The sequence below is a fragment of the Triturus cristatus genome, chromosome 12, assembly GCF_964204655.1.
Source record: "Triturus cristatus chromosome 12, aTriCri1.1, whole genome shotgun sequence".
In the NCBI taxonomy this organism is placed as follows: Eukaryota; Metazoa; Chordata; class Amphibia; order Caudata; family Salamandridae; genus Triturus; species Triturus cristatus.
The window spans coordinates 91089484-91116581 of NC_140595.1; the positions used below are offsets into that span (position 1 = coordinate 91089484).

At 45.5% G+C, this 27098-nt stretch overlaps 2 protein-coding genes across 5 annotated transcripts in view; one reads left to right on the forward strand and one right to left on the reverse strand.

Moving 5' to 3' along the window:
- Positions 1-8924, reverse strand: part of ASH1L (ASH1 like histone lysine methyltransferase) — a 599934-nt gene extending 591010 nt beyond the window's left edge. For all 4 annotated transcript variants that reach the window (XR_014972078.1, XR_014972077.1, XM_085637967.1 and 1 more), the window contains exon 1: positions 8787-8924. The gene's annotated coding sequence lies outside the window, so the exon portion shown is untranslated. The remainder of the gene's footprint in view (positions 1-8786) is intronic.
- A 172-nt stretch (positions 8925-9096) lies between these two features.
- DAP3 (death associated protein 3) overlaps positions 9097-27098 on the forward strand; it is a 93365-nt gene continuing 75363 nt past the window's right edge. The window contains exon 1 of the mRNA XM_085637968.1: positions 9097-10167. The gene's annotated coding sequence lies outside the window, so the exon portion shown is untranslated. The remainder of the gene's footprint in view (positions 10168-27098) is intronic.

Sequence of the window (27098 nt, forward strand, 5' to 3'; positions counted from 1 at the left end):
TCTCTTTTCCAGTGTCGTCAACTGTATCTAAATTGTTTTAGCTCTCCATCCATGCCAGTGTAAATCCACCATAGTGCTGGCTACTGTATTATTTTTTTTCCAACTCTTTTTATTAGATATATGGCCTGAAAGCATAGTCCGACATACATTTTGTACATGCAATCTATTATTGACTTTCAGTATCACACCCCACTTTCCCCAACCAGGTGTTCATTTTGAAAACAACATCACACCCCACTTTCCCCAACCATGTGTTCATTTTGAGAACAACATCATTTGTAGCCTTCTTCCCCCCCCCCCACTCTTTATTACAATCCACCATTCAGCTGTTTTCCAGTGCAGATCCCTTCAACGGCAATCTAACAAATATTCCCCCTTAATTTGTTCCACCCTCCCCATATCCATTCCCACTTCTTGGGGCAGCCTCTGTTTACATATTCTGCCTTTTCGGGCACCATGACCCAGTCCATATTGTTACACCAGTCTGCATGTGTTGGTGCAGCTTGCACTCCCCATAGTTTGGCAATATTGCATTTCGCTATTATCATGCCCAGTGTCGCCCAGTCCTGGGCTGCATGATTGAGGCCCGTGGCTTCCCATATGTTTAGGAGGCATCATTTGGGCTCTGGTGGTACCAGAACTCTGCTGACTCGTGTTATTGTATTCATGATCGCTTCCCAGTATGCTTGAATGTCTGGGCAGTCCCATATCGTGTGAAAGTATGTACCTATAGCCCCACATTGCTGCAAACAGAGCTGGCTATCAGCTCTCCCCATTTTGGTTAGCGTCAGCCTGGAGAAATACATCCTGTGGAACACCTTGAGCTGCACGTCGCGATCTAGAGAATATTGCCACTACCCGCGGGGACTCTAGCGCTTCCTGCCAATCCGTATAGTCTAGCTCCCCAATGTTTGCCTGCCACTTCTCACGGACTCTCACTGTGGGGTCTGGTTGGTTATTTATTAATTTCTGGTAGGTTAGGGAGATAGCCCTCCGGTCAATACGTTCCAAGAGTAATCTATCCTCCAATGGTGAAGCCTCTGGGAGGGTGGTCTCTGGTGGAACAGTGGCCATGAGTGCATGACGAATTTGGAGATAGTGGAACTTTTCAGTGGATGCCATTTCATACTTCTCTTGAAGCTGTGCAAATGGAATAGCCTTCCCCCTGACCCAGAGGTCGCTGACCCTCAAGATTCCTATTAAGTCCCATTGCTTGAACCCTTTGAACTGCCCAGCCCGCCCAACTTCCCGATCTCCCAGAGTGGGGTAAACTGTGTTGTGTTATACCAGCCCAGCTTCTTGTGGACTGTATGTGAAGTGGGTCCCATGGGGCATTTCTCTGGAGTTTTGTTATACTGGCTACTGTATTACCACTTCTTTACATACACTGATGGGACAGTGGAGGAGTGGCCATGACTCAGTAAGGGTCAAGATGGCACGTCATCGCTCCAACGAAGAAAAAAAAAACTCAATTTTCTAGTCTTGAACCTTATACCTGGTTTATATGCTGTTTATTTCCATGTGTACAAGTTGAAAACAAAAGGGACTTGACCAGAACAAGAGCACAAGCTGCAGGGACATACAATAATTTTATGGTGCTTTGTGGGCTGGTTCCAGTGAGATTTTACTTCCATTTAGGTTAGTATGCAGAGTTGTAATATTTTGTTAAAATTCACTTTGAATTCTGCACATTAGTAATAAATGTATTGAGTGAATATTGCAAGATGTATTTCAGACTTGACAAATATACAAACTAGTATAAACAAACCAACAGAGAAGATCAGTCTTGCCATTTATTACCCTGCCTCTCAAATTTTCTTCCAGCAGAAAGGTTGGTCTTAGGTTTACTCAATATCGCTCCTTGAAAAATGTATTCACCATATCTAATCCTGCTTCCATGCACTCTACAGAGCCATCACAAGTCTCTTATTTTATGACAACACGGTCACTTTTAGTTTATTATGGTCCTCAATTGCCTTTCTGCCATATTCGGCACACTAAATAATTCAATCCAAATTAATGGCTGCATAGCTCTCAATTGGTTTCCCTCCAACCTCGCCTCCCTTTCCTTATGCCAAGTTCAATCTTGACCCTCCCTTTTGTAGACATTGCCCTCCATCTGGTTTTGCGCAATCTACCTTTCTCACTCTAGATCACTTTTGCACAAGCATTGCCTCATTAATCTGCTTCTCTTGATCATCTTTGGTAGATGATACGCATTCTCTTCTAGTTTCCATCAGTCTCATTTCCACACAAATCGTCATTGCCGGTTGGCCACGTACCACTGGATATTAGTACATGAGCTTATGGTTCTAACCTAAACTGAAACCTTCTACTTCACAGAATTGTTCAAACCTAATTTTTACCCTGGCAAATGTGTTTACCTCTGGATCACCCTTAATTCTTTGCCTCACAACGCAAGTCAGTTTGAAATGGTGTGGAGAATCATTTATCTCCTCTGGAAGCACTACAGTCAGATTCACACAGTTTAATATTAAAAATATTAGCCTTTACCTCCCACTCTATGCTTCCGAGTCACTTATGTCTCCAAGTGACCTGAAAATATTTCTCCCAGATTCTATTGTGTTCTATGCCTCATATCACTCTTCAGCACCATACTGCGGAATAGTAACATGTGCATTAGTGCAGAAATCTAACGTTAGTGAGTAACCACTGTGCAATTCATGTTCTGTATTGCCCTCCAAAGGAGCAGTAATACGGGTATACAGAGTCAAATTTGAGGAAATTGGTCTGATTGTACACATCTCAATTACGGGCCATATGGCTCATTACAACTTAGTGTAATGAGGTTGCCTGACTTGAGAAGAACAGCCCTGCATCTATCATCCCTTGGAAGTCATATGTCAATTATGTTGTTTAAAGGTTACATCAGGCAGGCTGTTGAGAAAACCTGAGCTGTAAGTAAAGGGTTGATGGATGAGACACTAGGGAGAGAGCAAGGGATGTTACTGCTATGGTTCTCTCACGGTTTAGGTGGGAGGAAGATCTACATTTGGAGACAGGCTAGGCAGATCTGCACTCTATGGACTTTTCAGGTGCTGAAGCCAAGCGACACACCTGAGATAATGGACACCCCAGCTTCTTGCTAATGGCTCGGTGTTATTTGCTGCTGAGAAGTTCAGGGAGACCAGATCAGTATGCTATGGTTTGCTTTGGGGCAGATTACGGAAGACTACACAGAGTAGAGGAAACCAAATCTGCATGTTGTATGGACAGAGTCCATTAACAGGACTCAGTTTTCTATCACACAAGTTGTGTGCCCCACAAAGTACTTGTCCTACTAGACTCTCCTCCCACAATCCCAGACAACCCCACCCGTCAGACCTTTAAATACAAAACAATAAATTCAGCAGTCAACCAATTTGAGGTGTGGAGATCCCGTTTAAAAACACCATAGCCTACCCTTGTTGAATGAGAACCGTGTAAACAATCCACATTAACATGGAAAGTTGTAAGAATAAATATGCTTCTGCGCTCTCCCCCATCCGTATGTGCCTAAATTTCTCTCACCTGTTACAAGATCACATTAAGAGAGAGGGGGGGGCGCAAGACTACCACTGTCTTCTTTCTCTCACAATGACTCATCCCCAACATTAGTGAAAGGCTCAAGGACGCTCTTGGTCCTTTTATGAACACTCAGCTAGCAGCAGTTCTGCAGCTGAGTTGACAAGACCTATATGGTCTCTCATCCTGATCATCATACATATCTCGGTCTGTTGTAATTTTTAGGTCTCGCCTGACCCAGCACATGCGCTGGTCTGGCGAGACTTTTTGTGAGGGTCAAAAAAGTGTTACCACTGTAGCCTAGAGCTACAGTGCATGTGCGCCTCACTTTCGCGGCCGCACAGCCGCTTTGATGTGATCACTTTCACGTTCAACGTGAGCCGGTTTTTTTCTGTTTATTACTTCTATGTAGTAATGGTAGCACCCCTGCGCCGCCATTACTACAGAGCAGTAATAAACAGAAACAAGCATTGGCATAGCCAATAGGTCTCGCTTTTGGGACCTTATAGGTATTTAGATATGCAACTGTTGCATGGCTAAACACTTCTAAGGTCCCAAAAGCGAGACCCATTGGCTATGCCAATGCTTGTTAATTCTTCCTTGCCTTCCCCATTCTCTCATTTCCCCTCCACTCATTCTCTTGCCTACCCTCTGTCCAAAATCTCCCACTCCATCATTTCTGTCCACCTCCACTACTGTCATATCAATCATATTCCTTTCACACTTCTTCCAGCTCATCTACTCTTTACTTTCTTCCTTTTCTATCCTTACCTCCACTGCACTACTTGTGTTTTCATGCTGACAATACTAACTCTGGTTGAATGAGGAGGAACTAGTCTTTTAGATGTTTATGCCAGATATCACTACCTCTGGTAAGAATTCCTCATGTGGAATCCCAATGGGGGGTGACACCTTTCAGCGCTGCAAAGTCCCTCGAGCCAAAATGCCACCATCTAGATATGCAGCAATACAGACATTGTTTCCAACAAAGGCACACCTCAAAGAGTTGAGCTACAGAGCAACCGCACTTCTATTAAAACAGAACCCCATGCAAGACATGCCTCTCCTCCAGGTTGATTCTGCATTCCGTGTTTCCTTTCCCTTAAAGTACCATCATAAGAAGAGCAACCAATTTAATACATAACACCTTCCATCAATATCTGGAGCTTAACCAAATGACTTCCTGTGAGATCTGTGACTGTACACTTTACAATACCTCTGCTTATGCCTCTCTACCAAGGGGCAACTCTTTACTCACGAGCTCTTAGCTGTCAGAACAGCTACTACGCAACAATTGGCGGCATCATATGCACACTCCAGCCACAAGAAGCCTGCGTGGCTAAGTGTTTCCCACTCAATGGCATATACAGATCGAGCTATACTGCACTACAAGAACAGTACTCAAGACAAAATAACTTCTGGCATACTTACTACACTCAAACCACACAGAGTTCAGCAAAGATTCCAATAAACATAACCACAAGAAGCAGAGCAATGGACAGCTGTAAACACTAGCAGAACTAACCAACCCCTCGGCATCCACATTCATGCACATAATGCTCCACACAAACTCACATGAATTCCGCTAGCTGCCATCTGCTGAACTCCTGACATTTTCTGCGCATTAAAAGGTTAATGAAATATTCAATACAATCCATCATTTAAATGAGTGTAATCTACTCCTATCTTATCGTCCACATTCCAACATGACTTGCACCTAACCAATGTGAATCCAACCCACATAGACTATTAAGAGATGGTGGTCATTCTGCTCCGCAAATATCCCACAACTGTATAGTAGACTTGGATTCCATCCGCACTTCGAGGCTGTACAAACCATGGCAATTTACTGCACTCTGCATAACACACTTTTCATAAGCATGCTGGATTATTGTAACAGCCTCAATGTGGTTCTCAGAGAGTACACCTGCCCTGCGACAGGAGAGTTAAACTTTGCAGCCAATTAACTCTGCACCATCTGCCATACCAACAACCAACGTCCCATCACGAGCAAATAACAGACTGGCTATCTGCCAGTTATAAGGTGAAGCAGTGCTTTAAAGGGGTAGGCACTGAGTACCTACGCCGCTCAGCGCTGCTGCAGTACATTTAATGAGAGGAACTGCACTGCTCAGGAGCAAATAGGTACTCCGAAAAGTGAGTACCAGCACTTCTGTATTTTCGTTTAAAATAATGACGATTAAACGTATTATTTTACGGACCAAGGTAATTCAGAGCCTGCCTGTAAGTAATTTGTGCACAAATAGTGCAATATTTTATTTGATATACAAATCTATTACACAGTCGTGCAAATGCCTTCCACCACCTTGATAGTTTAAAAGCAAAAGGCATTAATTCCCAAGGCTTTTGAAGCAGAATAAATATGTAATGCAGGTAACTATTTGGACATAAGAGTAAGCCTTAAATTAAGATCCCCCGCCCCTTTATGAAAGCATATGGGAGATATTTAAACAGGCAAAAAATATCGTTTGATGCTGTTCACAAGACTGAAAGTTTGGTTTACCAAATGCTGGTATTTTAAGATACATTTTTCAGAATGAACTTTGCACCACTGTCCCTTTAATGTTCGAGACTTGCAGCAGGAGCGTGAGAGTGAAGTGTTCAACAGACAATCAGCTGTAACAACGAGTAGACTGGTGTGTGGAGAAGCCGAGAGGCACTTGACACGAGTTTCTAAGGACACGGACTGAGAACTGTGTGTAGAGTAGACTAGAATAAAGGACTGATTGAGGAGTAAAGCAAGGCTCAGGAATATGCTGTTAAATTCTTAAATTATTTGCAGGAGGCAAAGAAGCTACTGCACGGAAAAAATGGGCTCGATTGTGAGCGGAGTCCCGTTCACTGGGGGAGAACGGTAAAGGACACAGGAGGGGAGAGTGGATGACAAACTAGATTCCAGCGTTTAGACCTCAGCCACTGGTTTAAAGGGCTGCGAGTGCAAAGAACTCACTGCCACTGACGGGGGCGGCTGGCACTACGTAATGCCCTGAATTCACTACAAGTAGAGGGGGTGTGAGCACCAATCAAAACAAGCGCAGCCCGCGTTGAGGATACGGCAGCTGCAGCCCCAATGGATGCGATGTCGTTGCTCGCTTGCTTCGGCAACAACAAGCACCCGAATGACAGGACGAGCCGTGGGGACGTCGAAGAACTGACCCCCGAGGGTTGGACAGAAGGCCATCGGTGTATTTACACCACGCTTGGAGGGTAGCGCCTGACGGGGAGGGAGGGACGAGGGCAGCTGGAGCGCTTGTTTACCTTCTCCGTTTCCCCTCCTCCCCCTGGAGACTCGGCTCGGTATCTGTGCAGTGTTGACACTGCCAAGGGGCGGGACCCGAGGCCCAATCCAGAGCATCGGAGCCTGGTGAAGACACGACTCGGAGTCAGCGTCAGCACCGACCTCTGGCAGCCCCCAGAGCCGCTTAAAATAATAGAGGGACAGGTGACCCTCATGGCTTTTCGGCAGAATGCCAAATATGTGCCGGATAATAGGCATGCACCCACGGGTGACTCTTAGAACAGGGGTCAGCAGAGGACCACCATGTCGCACTAAATTCTAAAACGTTAATTTCTAGCGGTAACGAAGTATAAACAACAACCATGTATATAGGTGGAATACAGTTTCAAAACTCCACAAAATAAGGCTTCGCACGGTTCACCAGAGTAACACGGGGGGGGGGGGGGGGGGGGGGGGGGAGTAGAGTGAAGAGCATAAAAGGGTGAGACAGCAACACCGTAAACTCCTTCACGACCCCGTGGGACACAGCAGTGCCCACGATTCAGAGACAACCCTGCCGACAAATTAGAGGTGTTGATTGCTTAGCAGGAGGCAAGTGTGGCAAAGCAGTCAGCTACTACGAGGAGGGGGGCTATATTAACTAAGAAAATAAGAAGGGTGGATAAACAATCGAAACCCCGTAAAGGGATGTTAGGAGGCCGACATGTAAATAATGGGTCACCCAGCAAAACAGTGGTGATCAAACTGCATAAGGGACAAAGGTCATACAGGTGAGTGATCCAGAGGAAGAAATAGAAGCGACATGCACTTAGCACACTTGTTATGTGTGCATGGGTGGAGGTCAGGGGGCACGTGAGCAGCCGGGGGTACACTTCGGGTATAGGGGGCGACACGCAGGAACAGGATGGACAGGAGACCTTACGGCAAAGGAAGAGGTGGAAGGGGGGAGTGTCCGGTACACGTGGTGACAACATAAAGGGGGCGGTGGCGCATGGAGGTGCATGAGGAACAGAGACAGGGAGCCAAAAGTGCAGAGAAGCACACAACTAATAGGTGTTGTTGGAGCAGACAGACACCATAAGGACAGGGTAGCTGATGACAGCCAGTGATAGAGGTCGTTCCTTGAGAGAAGGGCACGTTAGATGCTTTATGAATCCAAGGACGTGATATCGGACCGTTAGCTTGCCTATGGTTGTTCAAGTGGAATTGCAGGGGCAATGTGTAAGAACACACGTGGTTCCAAGGGCAGGGCTCTAAATGGAGGTATTTTTCCTCAAGTACAGAGTAACCACTTTATTTTGAGAGAGAGTACCTGCACTTCTAAGCAGTAGTGCAACTTTTAAGTGGAGTACCGCCGCATCTCGTAAGACAGCAGGTACTCTGGCATTGGTTATCTGCACTTCTATTTTCTAACTTCAAGCACTAGGGAACTGGTAGCTAGATGTACGGGTGGTACGTCATATTTTGATTACCAAGATGGGCAATGGTGACAGGTGGCACTGTTGTGGTTGTTGACAGATACACGAGTTTATCATAATTAAAGTAGAAACGGCAGCCCAAATAAACATAGGCACAGAGAGCTTTCAAGAGGCATATAGTTGTCAGGGGGCTTTTATGATGAAGCTAGCATGTAGGTCAAAAGCAGAGCGACACTGGCGTTTCAGGGTGGTACACCAAGCACAGAGAGCTGGTCATGCAGGGAGGCGAGGGAGCAGGTGGCCCACATGCACAGTGACACCAGTATGAGGTTGTATACTAAACGGCGGTGAAGTAAGAAGGGGAAAACACGAGCTGTCAATGGACCAGCAGACCCAGTAGCAGGGTGGTAGTCAGATGACGCACACAGAAAGGTGGCAGGTGTATCACAAGGTGCTGTCGAGTAACAGGGTGGCTGTCAGGTGACATTAGGTCTTTCAGGCTGTATGCTGGACTGCAGGGAAGGGCATGGTGGGAGAACTCCGAATAACACGCACCCCTCCCCTTCGACCTCTCCCCAGCTCACCGTGCTCTGCTGCTCCAGGCCCAGCCCCTCCTCTCGACTCTGATAATAATATCACAAGATGGCGGCTAGGGGTCCCGGCCCTCGGGAGTCCCGGGAGCCTGGCCAGGCGGCCCCGCGGCCCCTCCTCCGCCCCCCCGCCCGCGGCGGGTGTCTTGTTGCCGTTCACGCTCCCAGTCCCGCGCGCCACCGGGAAGTCCGATAGGCGCCAGGCCGCAAGCTTCGCTGCACGACACGCTCCGCACACGTCACAGAGGCAGCGAAGCGGTGGCGCGCGAGCCCGAACCCAGCTGCTGCCCTCGCGCCCCCATCCTTCAGCCAGCGCGAGCCTGAGCAGCGCAAGCGGAGCCCACAATACCCCGCGGCCCCAGTAGCTTCACTCCGCAGCGCCACCGTGCGGACTCACAAGCCTGTAAAACAAGGACGTAAGCGAAAGCACTGACTGAGACAGCTTAGTCCTTCCTCTTTGCCTGGTACAGCGGACTGTAAACTTCTAAATTTAAAGGCGCAGTTAGCGCAGGCGTAAAAAGTAGAGCGTCGTAATTGGCGGTCATATTATGGTCAGGCAGAGGGACGCTGTCACTTGCTCATGCTTAGCATGCAAGCCTAGGAGTGGCCGTTGATTTTAAACAAGACATTTTACACAGTTCTACACACACACTCAGTTGGTACACTGCCTCCTTTTGTACTGTATATTGCTCTCCCTTCGTAAGTCACCATAGAAGGCCATTCTGCGGAACTTATTCTGTTCTTGATACTCGCCTACACTCCAGTGAAATCTGCCTTCGCTCTTTTATCTGCTATTTGTCGTCCAGTGTGCCATGGGGAAGATGAAACTCAAAATTAATCCGAGCTTCTCCTTATACCTTAATATTTACGATATTTTCATTTAAGACAGACATAAGATATTTAGGCCTGCCAGAAAATTGAAAGCCATTATTTTTAAGATATAAAAAGCATATACATTTTCACTCGCAGGCTCATTAGGGGAAACACCACGCCTGCATTAATTTGACTACAACTTCCATAACTTCAGATTTCAGTTTAGTCAAGTTGAAGCCCTTGTAACGAACAGGACATCTTTTCATTCGAAGATGGCCAGGTTTGATTACGTGAACCTGAGTGAGCTGTAGTGTCGAGAGCCATCAAATGACAGGAACCATATTTTGTTTTATCTGCCCACTTAATCAGGACCAACATAGTTGTTGAGACGCGTATTTATGTCAGAAAGGAGGTGATGTTTATGATTTTACCAGCGCGGGTTCAGATGACCTCACTTGTGCTGCAGTAAGATGGCGGCGCCCATGTCGAGTGTACTTCCACTTCCGGGCCAGTGATTCTCAAGAGTTCGGATGATCGTGGAGCTGACTTGCTGTCAAGAGTGGTGAGTGATGCTCGTGGGTGCATTTTGCTGTGGGTCAGGAATTACAGAATGGGGAGGTGGACATTTAACTTCCTCCAGGACCGTGTGTCCGTATACAATCTTCCTCCCCCGGGCACTTTGTGGATCAAACGACTGTGCATCCGTGTGTTATTTTGTGGCATAGATCCACATGTGTGTGTGTGAGTAATGTCATCATGTATGGGTTTAAACTATATATTAGGTAACCCAACACCTACAAGTGTTTGACTCGGCTCCCTGAACATTGTTTTAACAGCCACAGGTTCGCATCTGTATGCTTCTCCATCAACGATGAAAGCCCCCTCCCTATCTGAGCTCGTTAACATGACGTGCGACCTTTCTGACAGAGCACACGGGGGTGTATGTTACGTTCCTCTTATGTCCCACTTGGGACACCGTTCTAGTTTGCTACTGTGTGTCCCTGCGCGGACACCATACCTGTGAGGTCATCAGCTGTCCAACTGTTCCACTGACAGTTGACAGCTGATCGCCGACACTACAAGTCGTCATTCGCTCCTCCCTGTCGGAGCATGTGTTGGTATATGTTAATAAAAGGATCTTTCTGCTTCATCCAAGCGTGAGTCTATCTTAACAACTTGGCGACGAGTGCCAACACGGAACCCACGTTCGTCGAACAAAGAAAGAAAATATAATTCTTTCCTGACAAGAGGCTTGCAGTTTCATTAGTCGGACTTCCTGATACGTGAATTTCGACAGGACATCACCCAGCATTTGGGGCAATTGCTTTCATATCATTGGACTTCGTTTTTCCTTTGTCGTGCCCAGCGGAGTGTAAACAAATTTCTACAAAGAACATCCGCTCCTCCTGAGGTGAATATTTGCAAATTTAACGCTTTCTCGTTAAAAAAATAACAGAAACTGTTGTGGCGATTTCAAACGTTCTGATTTAATAATTGAGCAGTGGCTGATTGTGAGGAAAACCTCAGTTTCCCTGACTGACATTCAACGGTTTTCCCAACCGCCTCAACTGTCATCTGAACTGTCATCCGTCAACTGTCAACATTAAAAGACTCGCCTCTCAGCTGCTCCACACGTCATCACGCTCCTACGTGATACGTGCCGCCATCTTGGAAAACCCTTCTTCCAACTTTTAGCGGTCTAGTGTTCCCTGCTGACGATCGCATTGGCCACGACGCACCACGCTGCAATCTTCCTTCCTCCAGTCAATTTCAATGCGCGCACCGGATTTAGCAACTTAACTTTCACCGGTGCAGCGCGCGCTCGAGGGGAAACTACACGGTGTACCAGGACTTTCCTTTGGGACTTCACCACTAGTAAGAGTTTCACAAAAATCCTTTTATTGACTATAATACTGGCATGTTGTGGGCAGTATAAACCCTTCTCACTCCCCATGGGTTGGCAGATACTGTGATTCTCTGCACTATTAAGCATATTTTTTTTTCCCTCTTCGTCTACTATGAGAATCACCCTCACTATTTTATAACGTGTACTTTCCTCACTTCACTATTGTACTTTGACTAACCTGTTTAACATAACTCTGTGCCATGGCATCTGGATACGTGTGGAATCTCGCACCACCCGAGACATTTTTAAGAGCAGGGGATGAACCAGTTCTCAAATGGGAAGAGTGGAGAGATTACTTTTTAAACTACATCTCCACACTAGAAGAAGATGACGAAGTTAAACCTGAAAGGAAGTATAAGTTACTAATGCATTCATTGGGGGCTGGTGGCATAAAAGTGTATAATGCTATAAACAAAAGGATTAGGGCCGAAAATGAAGGCGACGTTTTCAGTAATGCCATTGACGACCTCAATACGTACTATAAACCCAGAGTATGCGTCGGTGTGGACCGATACAAATTTTTCCACAGAAAACAAGGTGACAATGAATCTATTGACGACTATGTGTCTGTATTGAAAAACCTAGCATTAAATTGTCGTTTCGGAGACCTGCATGATGAACTTATACGTGATCAGATAGTAATGCAAGGATCTAATTCCAACATACAAGACAATCTGTGGGCTAAGGGAGAGTATCCTTTACAGAACATAATTGATATAGCCAGAAAGGCAGAACTTACAGGGCGTTGCGCCAAGGCAGTTCTGGCAGAAACGAAAGAGAAAAATAAAGGAGATGTCGTGGGGAAGGTGGTTGATAAAAAGAACTATAACAAAACCAATGTACATCAAAAAAACAATAGAAAAGTGTACAAGAAAAATGATACCAAAACTGAATTTCATTGTTATCGATGTTTGAGCCCATCTCACTTGGCCAATGATCCCAAATGTCCAGCCAAAGAAATTAAATGCACACATTGCGGGGTTAAAGGGCATTATGTGAAAGCTTGCAACAAAAGAAAACCACAAAAAATTAAAATGATTGAGTACAGTGGGAACTCAAGTGATAGTGAAGATGAATATGATGACGTTAACATGTATGTACTAAACATTGAAGAAGAAAAGGGCGAGTACGTAGATGTAATAAACACCACAGAAAAAATAACCATAACAAGAAAACCTATATGTCACATGACGATTGGAGGAATAAATATTGACATTGTGGCAGATTCTGGGTCTCCATACACCATAGTCAACAAGCAAGTATGGAAGGATAAATTCGAATCTAAACTGGGAAATGACCTAGAGAAACCAGATATAAAAATAAGGTCATTTACTGGAGAGCCTATTGAGGTATGTGGTTACAAGAGACTCAATTTCAAATATAAAAGTCGCGACTCCGACAGTAAACTGTATGTTTCTGAAGTTGGTCCATCTGTATTGGGGTGGATGGATCAGGGAAGTTTGGGAATCATCCTTGATCCGAGCAGAGAGGATCCCGTTCTAAGCCTTTTTGATGACGAGAATTACGCAGACTCCTTGCTCAAAAAATACCCCAAGGTATTTAGTGGGACTGTTGGAGAGCTCAAGGGATATCAACATAAAATACAACTTAAACCTATTAACACACCCGTGATACATAAATCAAGAAATATCCCTTTTGCCATCAGAGAGGAGGTTGAATCTCAATTGAACCAACTCCTAAACGAAGTAATTATTGAAAGAATCGATGCCTCTGAATGGGTCGCACCTTTGGTTATTGCCAAACGAGCCAACGGAAAATTGAGGCTCTGCGTCGATTTGAGAGACCTCAATCAAAACATAATTGTAGAACAGTACCCACTTCCAAAAATAAACGAAATGTTAGCTGCAACCAAGGGTATAAAATGGTTTTCAACAGTGGACTTGAAGTCTGCATACCACCAAGTGCCACTACATCGTGACAGCAGGTCGTTGACAACTTTCATTACTCCACATGGCTGTTTCAGGTTCACCCGAGTACCTTTTGGTTTGGCCTCAGCGGCAGCTATGTTTCAAAGACTTATGAACCATGTCTTCAAGGGAATTACAGGAATTTTACTATTTCAGGATGATATCCTGATTATGGGGAAGACCAAGGAAGAACACGATGTAAGAGTTGAGCAAGTCCTCGAAATCCTGGAAAGTAAAGGTCTCACCGCAGAACATTCCAAGTGCAAATTTGCATGTAAATCTGTAAATTACCTGGGCCATAAGATAACAGGTGAAGGTATTAGCCCAAAAATGGAATTGTTACAGGCAATTAAGGATTCCCCTGTTCCGTCCAACAAGGATGAAGTAAGATCGTTCTTAGGACTGGTGGAGTTTTACTCCAAATTCATCAAAAACTTTGCATTGAAAACTTACGATCTTAGACAACTGCTCAAAACAAAGAACAGATTCGAATGGAGCAAGGACTGTGAAACCGCTTTTCAAAACCTCAAGAACGACATGTGCACGGCGTTACCATTGCAAGGATACGATTCAACCTTGCAAAACTATTTGACAACTGATGCCAGTAACAAAGGCATTGGTGCTGTCCTAACCCAAAAAGACTCCAAGGGCAATGAGAACACTGTGGCTTTCGCTTCACGATCACTAACTCCAGCGGAGGAAAAGTATTCCGTGATTGAACGTGAGGCACTTGCGTGTGTATGGGCATTGGAGCATTTCCGGCAGTATATCTGGGGAAGGATGGTCCATCTCTGCACTGACCACAAGCCACTAGTCAAAGTGCTGACAACCAAGGGATTATACACTGCATCCTCAAGGTTGGCGAGAATGTCTGTACGCTTGTTTGACTTCGTATACAAGGTGCATTACATACCAGGTGTGAAGAATGTCGTAGCTGACTATCTCAGCAGAATGCCTTTGAAGAACAGGGAGCAGACTGATGAGGAAAATGAAGAAATGTGCATTGCTAAAATTTTTGATGAGGACAGCAGGTTAGAAAAAGAGGAATGGTTCGCCGAACAGAGGAAAGATGACACCATCGTTCAAGTGATGGAAAAAATTAATAAGGGGTGGCCAGCAAGAAATAGGCTACAAGAAAAACTAAAACATTTTTGGGAAGTCAAGAACGAATTGTGCCAGGAGGATGGATTTTTGATCAGAAACGGAAGATTCGTACCACCGGAATCATTACGTACCAAAATTCTCAACATATGCCATGAAGGGCATCTGGGTATTGCCAAGACTAAGAGCAGAGTGAAAAATATGTACTGGTGGCCAGGCGTGAGCAAAGACGTTGAAAGGGCAATCAGAGAATGCAAGTTATGCATGGATGCAGACAAATCACAAGTCCCATTTAGACCACCATTACAACCCATTGCGTCACCCACCATGCCGTGGGAAAGAATCGGGATTGATGTGATGGGACCCATCACGGAAGCGCAGGAACAATGGTATGTGATAGTAATTAAGGATCACTTCAGCAAATGGCCGGAAGTAAAAATAACCAGTAAGCCAGATGCACACAACCTTGTTAAATTTATGGACGAGACATTTACAAGGGAAGGTCTACCCAAGCAGATTATTAGTGACAATGGGGCACAATTCATGTCTCACATTTTTCAAAATTATATACAAAAACACAATATAAAACATAAAACCACATCTGTGTATCACCCCGCTGCCAATGGTGCAGTCGAAATATTTAATAGAGTGTTGAAGGGGACCATCAAACTGGCAGCGAACAATAATCTCGACTGGAAACAAGAAGTGTTGAAAACTGTGTGGGCTTACCGCATTACACCAAGTGACACCACGGGGCATAGCCCATTTGAACTTATGCGCGGCAGAACGCCACTATCAAAAGACAACGTGGGGTGGATAAATGCTGCCAAAAGAGTGGAGTGGTCAGCAAGAGCAATCCAAGAGAGACTTAGGCAAGCCCAGCACAAAACAAAAGATTACTATGACAAAAAGCACGGATGCAAGGAAGTAGAAATCAAAGTGGGAGATCTTGTCAAGGTGAGAAGGAGTGGTCACGTGGGGAAAACGCAGAATAGATATACCCCACCCTTGTCAGTAAGGAACATTTATGGCAACTCAGCACGTTTGAGCGACGGAAGAGTGTGGCATTTGTCAGCACTGTCAGCGTACAAGTATCCAGCAAACCCTGAAGCTGAGTCCAAGAAGGATCCCGTTCTGGAAAGCTACGGGGATAATCAAGGTACTGCCGCCAAAGACAACAAAACATCCATGGACTTTTCGGACTACGAGTCTGACTATGAGTTCCCTGCAACACCCGTGACTGTGGGAAGAAGCGATACTAGAACCACCATGGATCCCTCAATAACGATAAACGACACTCAGGCCGTTAAGGAAAACCGGCGCAAGTTGCCACCCACACCGCTTGAAGGAGATTTACCGCAAGTCCGCAGAACACGTGCAGGAAGGTTGTTGGGGGCACCCATGAAGCTCAAGGACTTTGTTTGTGAATGATTCTTACTTCATAGAGACCTGTCAACCCTTCCATAGTTTCCAGACTTTTACGTTGATTTCAAAGGGGGAAGATGTGTTACGTTCCTCTTATGTCCCACTTGGGACACCGTTCTAGTTTGCTACTGTGTGTCCCTGCGCGGACACCATACCTGTGAGGTCATCAGCTGTCCAACTGTTCCACTGACAGTTGACAGCTGATCGCCGACACTGCAAGTCGTCATTCGCTCCTCCCTGTCGGAGCATGTGTTGGTATATGTTAATAAAAGGATCTTTCTGCTTCATCCAAGCGTGAGTCTATCTTAACAGTGTACATGTTAAGCGTGCGTTTATGGGCCAGTATCTTTGAAGTATAGATTTAATGGCCATAGCCAGTGCAGTGTCCGTCTATGCCTTCCATTCCTTGTCACTGGTTGTACAATAGTTACAAGCTTGTGTGCCTATTTGCACACGTCACTGTAGGCAGGGGTCTCCAAACTTTTCTGTTGTAAGAGCTACTTATGTTCAATGAAGATCCTCCTGAGATACAAATATTATTAGAGATGTAGCAGTTTCCACAATAGAAAGATTAGATTACATAAATTACCACAATATGTAAAGATGGCCTCAAGTGATCACTGAAGTGTATCAGGTAAGTTTGCTAGTAGTATTGTAAAAATGCTTTCTCAATTTGGAATGCCTCTACGTGGGTAATACATAAACTGCCATGGGTGCAATGCCCTTGGCACCAAATTAATAATATTTTGGTTACAAAACCATAAAAGTACATAAATACAAATAAATCAGTAAAATGCTCATTAAAAATCACTACTAAAACAGGTCAGCATGGTATAAAATATACTGATAATACAAATCTTCAGTATATGAAAACCTAGAATCATACTCTAAAGCGCCTGTCTTGCTTGACATGCTAGCCTACTAAAATTGCGCTGGCTGTATTGGGAGTAAAACCCAAAAGTTTGATACCTTGACAATTAGTTTAAATAGAAATTGGGCTTTTAATTTGTACAAATAATAACATGTTATGTTCAAATCACCAAAATTCCATAGAGGAACTCTCAGGAATCTTCATGGGCAATATGTCCCTTATTGCCACATATTGTCTGGGGACGAAAAACAATTATAGAGTACCTTACTGGGGCATATAAATGTAATCATAAAAACTTTTTTCATAAACATCAAAAAGGAAAGCGATATCTAGAAACAGCAAAGGCAATAGGTTGATGTGTACCATATTTCAAAATTCTGAGAGTTGTTTGTCAACACAAGGTCGCTCGAGTCCTACATATCAGAACCAGCTATTTAGACCTGTGTTTTTTATAAGCTGGACAGATAAAAAGAACATGGGACTCAGATTCCTCTACTGCGCCACAGGATGGACACTTCTTATTCATGTCCCCTCTCCAATTTTTAGTAAAAGAACACAGAGGAAAGGATCCAACATTGAATATACAATTTTCTGGCTATATTTCTTCTAAAAAACCCTGTGGACTATAGGTATCTTTGATCCCAATTAATCTATCTGTCAAAGTACCCAGGGGCGCACTCCTCCACAAGGAAGAGAACTTGTGGCCATTAAAGTACTTCACAAGGTCGTACCTGGACCTGCCGGATCACACCATAGACCCACTTTGCCAGTGCTAGTTAGGATATCCCTAATGTAAGAGAACCATGATAGCCATTTTGCCCCAGGTAGCCCTAGTATCGCCTCCAATGCGAGTCTATCTATCAATCAATCAGGGGAATTGTAAGCACGCTACTCACCCGTGAGGGTCTCAAGGCACTGGGGTGGGGGGGGGGTGGTCCGCAGCTCTGTTTAGCCGAACAGCCAGGTTTTGAGGGTATTCCTGAAGATGTTCAGGGAGGAGGCGCGTCTGTGGGTACAGAGTCTATAAAATGCAAACTCTGGAGTAGCCCAGATTCTTCTCCAGAAGAGGAGGAATCTATGACCAATTTCCTCGGAGGTAGGTCTGACTCCTATATCTTGACAAAGCAGGACTAATGGAGTACTGGGGGAAGGCTCACTAGCTGCCTGATGAAAGTGTTCTAATCAGCCCAATGTCTTTATCTGGTTTATGCCACCATAACTCTGCCCCAAAGAAATATTAGTAATAAACCTCTCCAACATCATTTGATTTTTTCACTCAAATATCAGCTGTAAGTCGATTTTGAAAATGCAACCCTTTTTCTCCACACCTCAGCTTATGAAACCTATACACATGGTTTCGGTACACCAATATTATTTTAACCAAGCACAAGCTTCTAATTTAGCTCACTAGGCTGCACACAGGAGAGCTACTTGCAGGAAGCTGGAGCACTACCAGTAGCTCACAAACTACTCATTTAAGAAGCCTGCCACAGAGTGTAGGTTCTCTCTTACTCTGTATTTGATGGATTCCCTGTGGAGTATATACCCAGATGAAGTGTCTAATCATTGTTTTGTGTTTGAACATGTCCTCAGCAAGAACTCAATCAAAGTTACTTCTCTTTTGAGTTTTGTGGTGAGCGGAATTGAGCTGGGAGAAAACAAGTTTCTCCTCAGCAGTCTTTTTTTTCATTCTCAGCTCCTTACACTCAAGGAATCGATAATCCTTGATTTGTGTACGACTGAGGTTTGCAAAATGCATTTATTGCCGAGTCTTGGCATAGATTACCTGTTAAGACCACCAACACTCGTACATTTTTTAGTCCTCATTGACACAGATAATTTTGAAGCACATCTGACTTCGGTTTGAGGAAAGAGTAAGGCAGTTTCTGGATTATTTTAGAGAATAACTGTTTGCCTTGTGTATTGTCTTGTGAGTTAGCAATGACTGAACACTTTTGGCTCCTGAAGGACTCCGTAGAGCTGTGACGTAGGTGTAAGAGGGGTATGCAATGAAGGCTTCTTTAGAATGTTGGTTTCACAGTTACATGCAGAAGGATAAAGATGTGTACTAATAAGCTCCATGTATGGCGTAGTCACTGGCGGGTCCCCAGGTTCGGTAAGACACAACGACTGGCGTCAAGATGGGGGATAAGTAACCCAAAGATTAACAGTGCTCTCCCAGAGATTTTGCTTGTGCGTGCCACTTGTGCCGTTTTCAAAGTGCATAATCCGTGTGTGTGTTTAGTCTTTATTTCGATATTTTTTCAATCATGAAAGACACAGCAACAGTACATAAAAAAACATACAATTTAGAATTTATTTAAAAACAAACATCAAAAATAAAAAGATGTGTTAAGAGTGTATGATTAAATATACAAAAAATGTTAAAACATTAAGAGATTAACAATTAATGATAATACACAAATAATCCCGTCATTTTATATCAAAAGCATTTAAGGACACCAACATAATATGATGCAGGATTGGTGCTCACTGAACTCCCCATAATCTAAATGATTAGCTAGCAAATTATTGGGGAGCAAGGACAGCTATGGCGTCCAAGTTATTTCTTCGTATGTCCCACATCCAACTCAAGAACTTCGCCATTGCTATTACTATGTCTTTGTGAGTATCGGTTCCCAAAATACGGAGCGCTATTTTGCATGATCTTGTGCCGCGATTTGAACAAATCGGCTTGAGCCATTTATGTTTAGGGCACTTGTATGCAGGACATACAAACAGTATATGTATAATGAACTCATCCATCATTGGGCACGAGGAGCATTTAGTATCTGTTGCATTCCGCCATTTTAACGTGAACGTTTTTATGGGGAGAGAGCCAACTTTAAATTGGTGGTACAATTTCCTGTCACCAGGTCTGGCAATAAAATCCCAATATGCTTCAGACCTAGATTCGTACTTGTCCTCCAGAAAAAGGCCTGTTAGTGAGGTATTATTCACCAGTGACATGAACTTAAGGTTGACCATGTTCCAGTATGATGCCTTATAATCATTTTTTGATGAAAACTGATTACCTACTGGATCCTCCCACAGATGGCTAAGCCCCATATCAACCAGTGTACAGTTAATCTTTTGTAGCCACTTAATTTTGCTTGACGTATCTACTTTTCTTATATATTTTAATGCATTTGCATATGGTTGTAGTTCCAGCATGGTCCAGAGCCTTCTCCAGTACGTTAGGGGTCTGAAGCGGGCAATCTCCTCAAATACATTGCATCCCAGATCAAGAAGTAGTGGTTTGAGGGGAGTGGATTGAGGAAGACCAGTCAAAGATCTCAAAAACTTGTTTTGGGCTGAGACTAATGGAGTTAAATATTTGAAGCCCCAGAGTTCAGCACCGTAGAGTATCGATGCCCTGGTTTTTCCGTTATAAATCGTTATTGTGGGCCCTACAGGTTTTGTATGGGAAAGTCGGTGCTCTTTCCGTAGGGCATCTGCAAGTTGGTTATGCCTGAGGGCCACCAGATCTATCTGGGGTTTCCAGTTCAACCTCTTACCTAAAGTGACACCCAGATATGTAAAAGAGTCAGTTTGTTCCAATGGAGCTTTGTTCATTATCACTCTCCCTTTCACTATTTTGTGTTTATGTAGGACCATGAACTTCGTTTTATCAACATTTACTACTAGCTCATGATCATAGCAGAAGACCGTAAATCTGTCGAGGGCTCGTTGCAGTCCTGATTGGGTTTTGGACAGAATTAGAGTATTGTCTGCAAACATTAGTAATGGTACCTTCAAGCCAGCAAGTATGGGTGCATCAGTAGGGTATGTAGTAAAATATGTAACAACCCTATTAATGAACAAGGAGAAAAGGGTGGGAGCGAGGACGAACCCTTGTCGGACCCCCTTGCTTACTGGGAAACGATCAGTTAGTTCGCCCTGTTTGCCCCAGCGTACCTGGGCGTAATTTGACTCATATAGTTTAACAATAATATGTAAAAGTTCCAGAGGCATCCCTAATTCCTTTAGTGTATCTCGTAGTTTATTTCGGGGGACCAGATCGAACGCTGATTTTAAATCTATGAATGCTACCTATAAAGTCCCCCCAGCTATAATTACAGTACTCCAGTAGATCATCATAAACCTGAAGACTTGATCGATAGCACTAACATGGGGGCGAAAACCTGCTTGAAAGGTAGAAAGGATGTCGTGGTCATCTATCCATGTGTTAATTCTGCTCAGCACAAGCCTGGCCATGATTTTTTGTGTTGTATCTATTAAGCTTATTGGCCTATAGTTGCTTGGGCTAGCGTGGTTCCCTCTTTTATATATAGGTATTATTTCTGCGCCACACCAAGTTTCGGGAATCGGGGCCCCTCTGGCTATGGCGTTAGATAATATGTGAATATATTTAAGCCAGTTAGTTTTATCATGTTTAAATATATCAGCCGGGATACAGTCCGGGCCGGGGGCCCTTCCGGTAGGGGCCACATCCAGGGCAGATGCAATCTCCCCTATCCCAAAGGTTAATAAGGTGTCAGGAACTATTTCAGGGTAGTTCATGGGGGTGCCTGGTGTAGCAGCAAATTGGGTCTGATAAAACGAGACCCATTGTTCTGGAGCTACATTATTAACTGGGACTGGCCTAATTTCACCACTTCCCCATTTTACTATCTGCAAAAATTTCTGCATGTTTGTGGCATTACTTGCTTGAACTAGATCATTCCATCTATTTTCATTGAAAGCCTTTTTTGCCAAAATTGGGCTTTTTTATACGCAGTGCGTGCGATTCTAACCTCCTGAGCTGCTTTCGTCCTAATGGCTTGGGAGAGATGTTTATATGCGACTCTACAGGATGAGTTTTACCACTTTGCTGACTTTTGAACTTCACGACTGCTAGGTTTTTTATTCTTAGTAAAAAAAGCTTTCAGCTTAGCGAACAGCTCCTCATGTACTTCCATGAGGACAGTAACAGTATCTTCCTGAATATCTAGGGTTGAGATAGCTGTTAGTGTATTTTCTACTGCTATCTTTATCTGATCTAGGGTGTTGTCATTTTCTAATAGCGCTGCCCATTTTACCCTACGCATATCATTTGTCACAATTACATCTGCAGCTACTATCTCGTTCTGCTCCGTCTGTGGTCCCACTCCCCTTATCTCTAGAGTTAACAGTAGGGGGTTGTGATCACTCTCGGTTCTTCGTAAGATCGTCATATCCAGAGGTTGGGGCCATAATTCTAAATTAATGAGAAAGTAATCATTTCGACTACTTCTTATTCCATTGTTATAAGTGTGCTGGCCTTCGCTATCTGACAATGACCTCCCGTTTACAGCACTTATGCCTTTCTCCAGGCACACGCTTTTTAGCTGAAGTGCCGCCTCAGTCCATTTCTTAATTGGAGGTAACATTAACAGTGGGATCCCCCAATTTGAGTCCTCATAACTACTAAGGCCACAATCTTCATATCCAAGGGGCACAAAAGTACAGTTAAAATCACCTGCGATTACCATATGCTTTTTCCCCCTATGGGCCTCGATAAAAGTATCTAACTGGGAGACTGTAGTTGATCATTTCCCGCCCGCCATCCCTCTCGCATACACGTTGATCACTATTATGTCTAAATTGTATTTCGATCGAATTATAATGGCCAAAATGTCAGGGCTGTCCGTTAATAACTCTTTAACCTGTTAGTCAGAGTGTTGCCTTGCCCAGATGATAAGCCCCCCAGAGGGTCTACCATTTTGTCTTATGATGGCCGATTTACCAAATGTCAGGTAGCCTGGGCGGAAAATCAAGTTATGTGACCATGTTTCCTGAAAGGCACAGATATTGTGCCCCTCTATAAAGGATGACCAGTCTGATGACACAATCTTAGATGGTAGGCTGGCAATGTTCCAAGAAATAAAAGCCAATGGGGAACAAGCCGGCCTGCCATTTGATACCAGAGTTGTCTGAATCTCACTGCACACTAATTGATTGGAATTTATTAGCTGTAATCCTTCATCGATGTCAGGAACAGATATGGACTGGGTGGCACTGCTCTCTATTGGGTTTGGGAGGACTAGCTGCAGTCAGTCGCATTCTTCTAGGTCGGTTAGAGGGACAAATCTATTAACAAGACTTAAATCTGTAAATCTAGATAAACTTCTTGGGGTTGCCCATGTCTGTCTCACCACACAAGGAGGGCCACTCCCTATTAGGAGTTGGGAGTGAGACCTATAGAAAAAGCCCAGTGGTAGCACAGTAATCGTATCAGAGTGACTATCTAAGTTATTTCCCAAGTACTCCAAAAGAAGTCGAACAATAGACCCATTGTTGAAATGTGCAACCACACAATTCCCCCCCCCCCCCCCGCCCCCATTTCTTTCTTAGTGGGCCCTATCCAGCCAGTTCTTCTGGCCATAATCACTTGGTTTTGTATGCCCCCGTCCAGAATCCCTACACCCTTCAATCGTTGATCCAGCCAATGCATAACTGTTAGAAAAACACTCCCACACCGGAAGGGTGGTGGTGTTCTCCCAGACATACACTGTGGTAGCTTGGCTCGAGTGGTCAGGGATCAGGCACCGTGCTAAGCATACGTCATACCCACACAATAACCATGCGTTCATCCGTTCCAAAAACGACACTATACCTTAAAAATTATACTGAAAATATATCTCTTTATCTTCTTTTCTCTTAGTTGCTGATTCAATAAATAATAATACAATCACAGTACACAAGGCTTTTCCTGTGGAAGGGTAAGTCAAATAAATATTACTTCAACGATTCAATAAATAAGGTAGATCATAAATAATCAAGGCATAAATATAAGTGCATTACATAACAGGCAATTAAATATTATGAGGCAATAAATACTGCGAGACAACAAATATTGTGCGACAATAAATACTGTGAAACAATAAATACTGTGAGGCAATAAATAGGATGAATACAATAAATACAGTGCTCTCAATAAATAATAAAAGCCAACAGTGACACTTGAAAATCAGTTCACATTCCTGAGGTACTATGGGATGATTTGACCCAATCCCAGCTTGTAGAGATTTGGATGGCCTGAGGGGTATACTCCCTGGCTTGGACAAGGCTGAGGCCTAAACTGAGGTAGATCAAGGGGGAATCTAGAGATCTGGCTCTCCCACACTACACAACCCCTCTGTATTAGTCTCAGCTCACCCCTGGCACAATCAAGCTGGTTCCAGCACCTCTCTAGCCCCTAGGATGGTCTCTTAGGGCTCCACAGGGCCTTAGGCGCCCTCTATTCCACTTACTGCCCTTTTTATGAAGCTCCGATGCCGCTGGAGTCGTGTCGACGCCGTGAGGCGGCTCCGGTTCGATGTCGGCGGCCTCGGCGCAATGACAGTTCTTGACGACGCCGGTAGGCGGTTCCGGTTCGATGTCGGCGGCCTCGGCTCGATGTCGACCTCCGATTCGATGACGTCGGGCCGTCTTGGCTCGATGTCGACTTCGGGCGGCTCCGGTTCGATGTCGGCGGCCTCGGCTCGATGTCGACCTCCGGTTCGATGACGTAGGGCAGTCTCGGCTCGATGTCGACTTCGGGCGGCTCCGGTTCGATGTCGGCGGCCTCGGCTCGATGTCGACCTCCGGTTCGATGACGTCGGGCAATCTTGGCTCGATGTCGACTTCGGGCGGCTCCGGAGTGCGATCTCCACTCCCGACTTCCGGTGCTCCTTTCCTCGGGTTCCGGCGACTCCGGAGTGCGACCTCCACAGCCGACCTCCGGCACGCTTCACCTCGGTCTCCGGCGACTCCGGAGGGCGGACTTCACTCCCCCGTCGACGCCGCACACTCGACCTCGGGTGACTTCCTCCTCGACCTCTGGTACTCTCCACGACCTCCGTCGGCGCCCTCTCTCGACCTCTGGCGGCTCCGGGTACGACGTCTGCTTTCCAGTCAGCGCCGCTTCTCCACCTCGGGCTCCAGGTCTCCAGGCTTCTCGACGTCGGACTTCAAGAAGTTACCAGTAACCAGGTCAGGAACTTGCTGTTCTTTACTTTTAAGGCCTGTTCCTGCTGTCCAGGTCCTTAAGATGGTTTCTCTTGCTTTCTCCCACACAGGGCTCCAGGCTGGGCTCAGTCAGTAGGGACTAGTATCAAGGGTGGGTTTATGGACCCCACTCCAGGCACAAGTTTCCACCCCTGCTGCCTCACTCCTTCCTCCTTCAGGTTTCTGCTGCTCTCTCTTCACCAGTCAGGTGCCAACTGCCAACTCCAACTGCCAACCTGGAGATGCCTTCCCAACATTCTAAACCTGCCTCACACTGTCACAGGGTTCTGGAATGTTCTGGAAGGTGCTGGTAGGTTCCAGTGATGTCACAGGTGACAATGGGTGGCCACCATTTTGTGTTTCAGGCCCTCAGACAGAAGTTCCAGGGGTAGATAAAATGGCTCCCTGAATCTGCATCAATACTAAAAAGTCTGGTGGTTCCCAAAAAGGAAAAAATACTAACAGGGTTTGAGGCAAAAGTGGGACAAAATAAATAATGATGAGGAGGGACCACCCAAAGGGCTGACAGGTCTAACACGCGTCCCCCCCAGCTGAAAGTGGGGAGAGCTACCCAACCCCTTGGGAGTTCTCATCACTAAGGCGGAAATACCTTGAGAGACCGTCTGCATTGGAGTGGTCCACTCCAGGCCGATGTTCCACCTGAAAGTCCATTCCCTGTAGGGAGATAGACCACCTCAACAACTTGGGATTCTCCCCCTTCATCTGCATCAGCCTACGAAGGGGTCTGTGGTCGGTCTGAACTAGGAAGTGCGAGCCAAACAGGTATGGCCGCAACTTCTTCAGAGCCCATACCACTGCAAAGGCTTCACGCTCTATTGCACTCCACTTCTGTTCCCTGGGAAGTAGTCTCCGGGATAGGAAGACCACGGGTTGATCCAGACCCTCTTCATTGAGTTGCGATAACACTGCCCCAATGCCATGTTCTGATGCATCTGTCTGGACAATGAACTTCTTGGAAAAGTCTGGGGCCCTTAAGACCGGTGCCTCGCACATGGCTTGTTTCAGTTTTACGAAGGCCTGCTGACAAGCCTCCGTCCAGACTACCCGTCGAGGTTGCTTCTTGGACGTAAGCTCCGTGAGGGGGGCCACGATGGTACCGTATCCCTTCACTAAGCGGCGGTAGTATCCCGTGAGGCCCAGAAAAGCTCGGACCTCAGTCTGTGTCTTGGGGGGTTCCCAGGCCATGATGGCCTCGATCTTCGCCTGGAGGGGTTGCACCGCTCCCCTACCCACCAAGTGTCCAAGGTACACTACCGACCCCTGCCCGATCTGGCACTTGCTGGCCTTGATCGTTAATCCAGCTTGTCTCAGGGCCTGGAGAACAGCTTGCAGGTGACGCAAGTGATCCTCCCAGCTGTTACTGAAGATGGCTATGTCATCCAGATAAGCAGCAGAGAAACTCTCCATTCCAGTGAGGATCTGGTTCACCAGACGCTGAAACGTGGCAGGTGCGTTCTTGAGCCCAAAGGGCATCACACAGAACTGGTAGTGGCCATTGGGCGTGGAGTAGGCTGACCTTTCCCTAGCTCCATCAGTCAAAGAGATCTGCCAGTACCCAGAAGTAAGGTCAAAGGTACTTAGATATTGGGCAGCTCCCAGCCGGTCAATCAATTCATCCGCCCTAGGGATCGGATGAGCATCAGTTTTGGTTACTGAATTCAGTCCCTGGTAGTCCACACAGAACCTCAGTTCCGGTTGGGCACCCGGTGGTGCAGCTTTTGGTACTAACACCACCGGGCTGGACCAGGGGCTGCTGGAAGGTTCGATCACTCCTAGCTCCAGCATCTTAGTGACTTCACTGTTAATGCTGGCCTTCACCTTGACTGACATCCGGTAGATCTTGGACTTCACAGGTGGGCTGTCTCCTGTGTCCACGTCATGGACGCACAGGTGAGTCCTACCCGGAACAAGGGAGAACAACGAAGAGTACTGTCCCAGGACCTGGCGGCAGTCCTCCTGCTGTTCAGGAGTTAGAGATGGGGAGAGAATCACTCCCTCCACCGACCCATCCTTCTCTTGAGACGCAAATAAATCGGGGAGAGGCTCGCTTTCCGCGTCCTCTGCTCCGTCAGTCACCATCATCAAAATGACTTTGGGCCTCTCGTGGTGGGGTTTGAGGCGGTTGGCATGCAGCACCCGTAGGGGCTGACGAGGGGTCTTAAGATCCACCAAGTAGGTAGCCTTACCCTTCTTCTCCAATACCTCAAAGGGTCCTGACCAGCGATCCTGGAGGGCGCTAAGCTCTCCTGGTTCGATCACCCACACCTTCT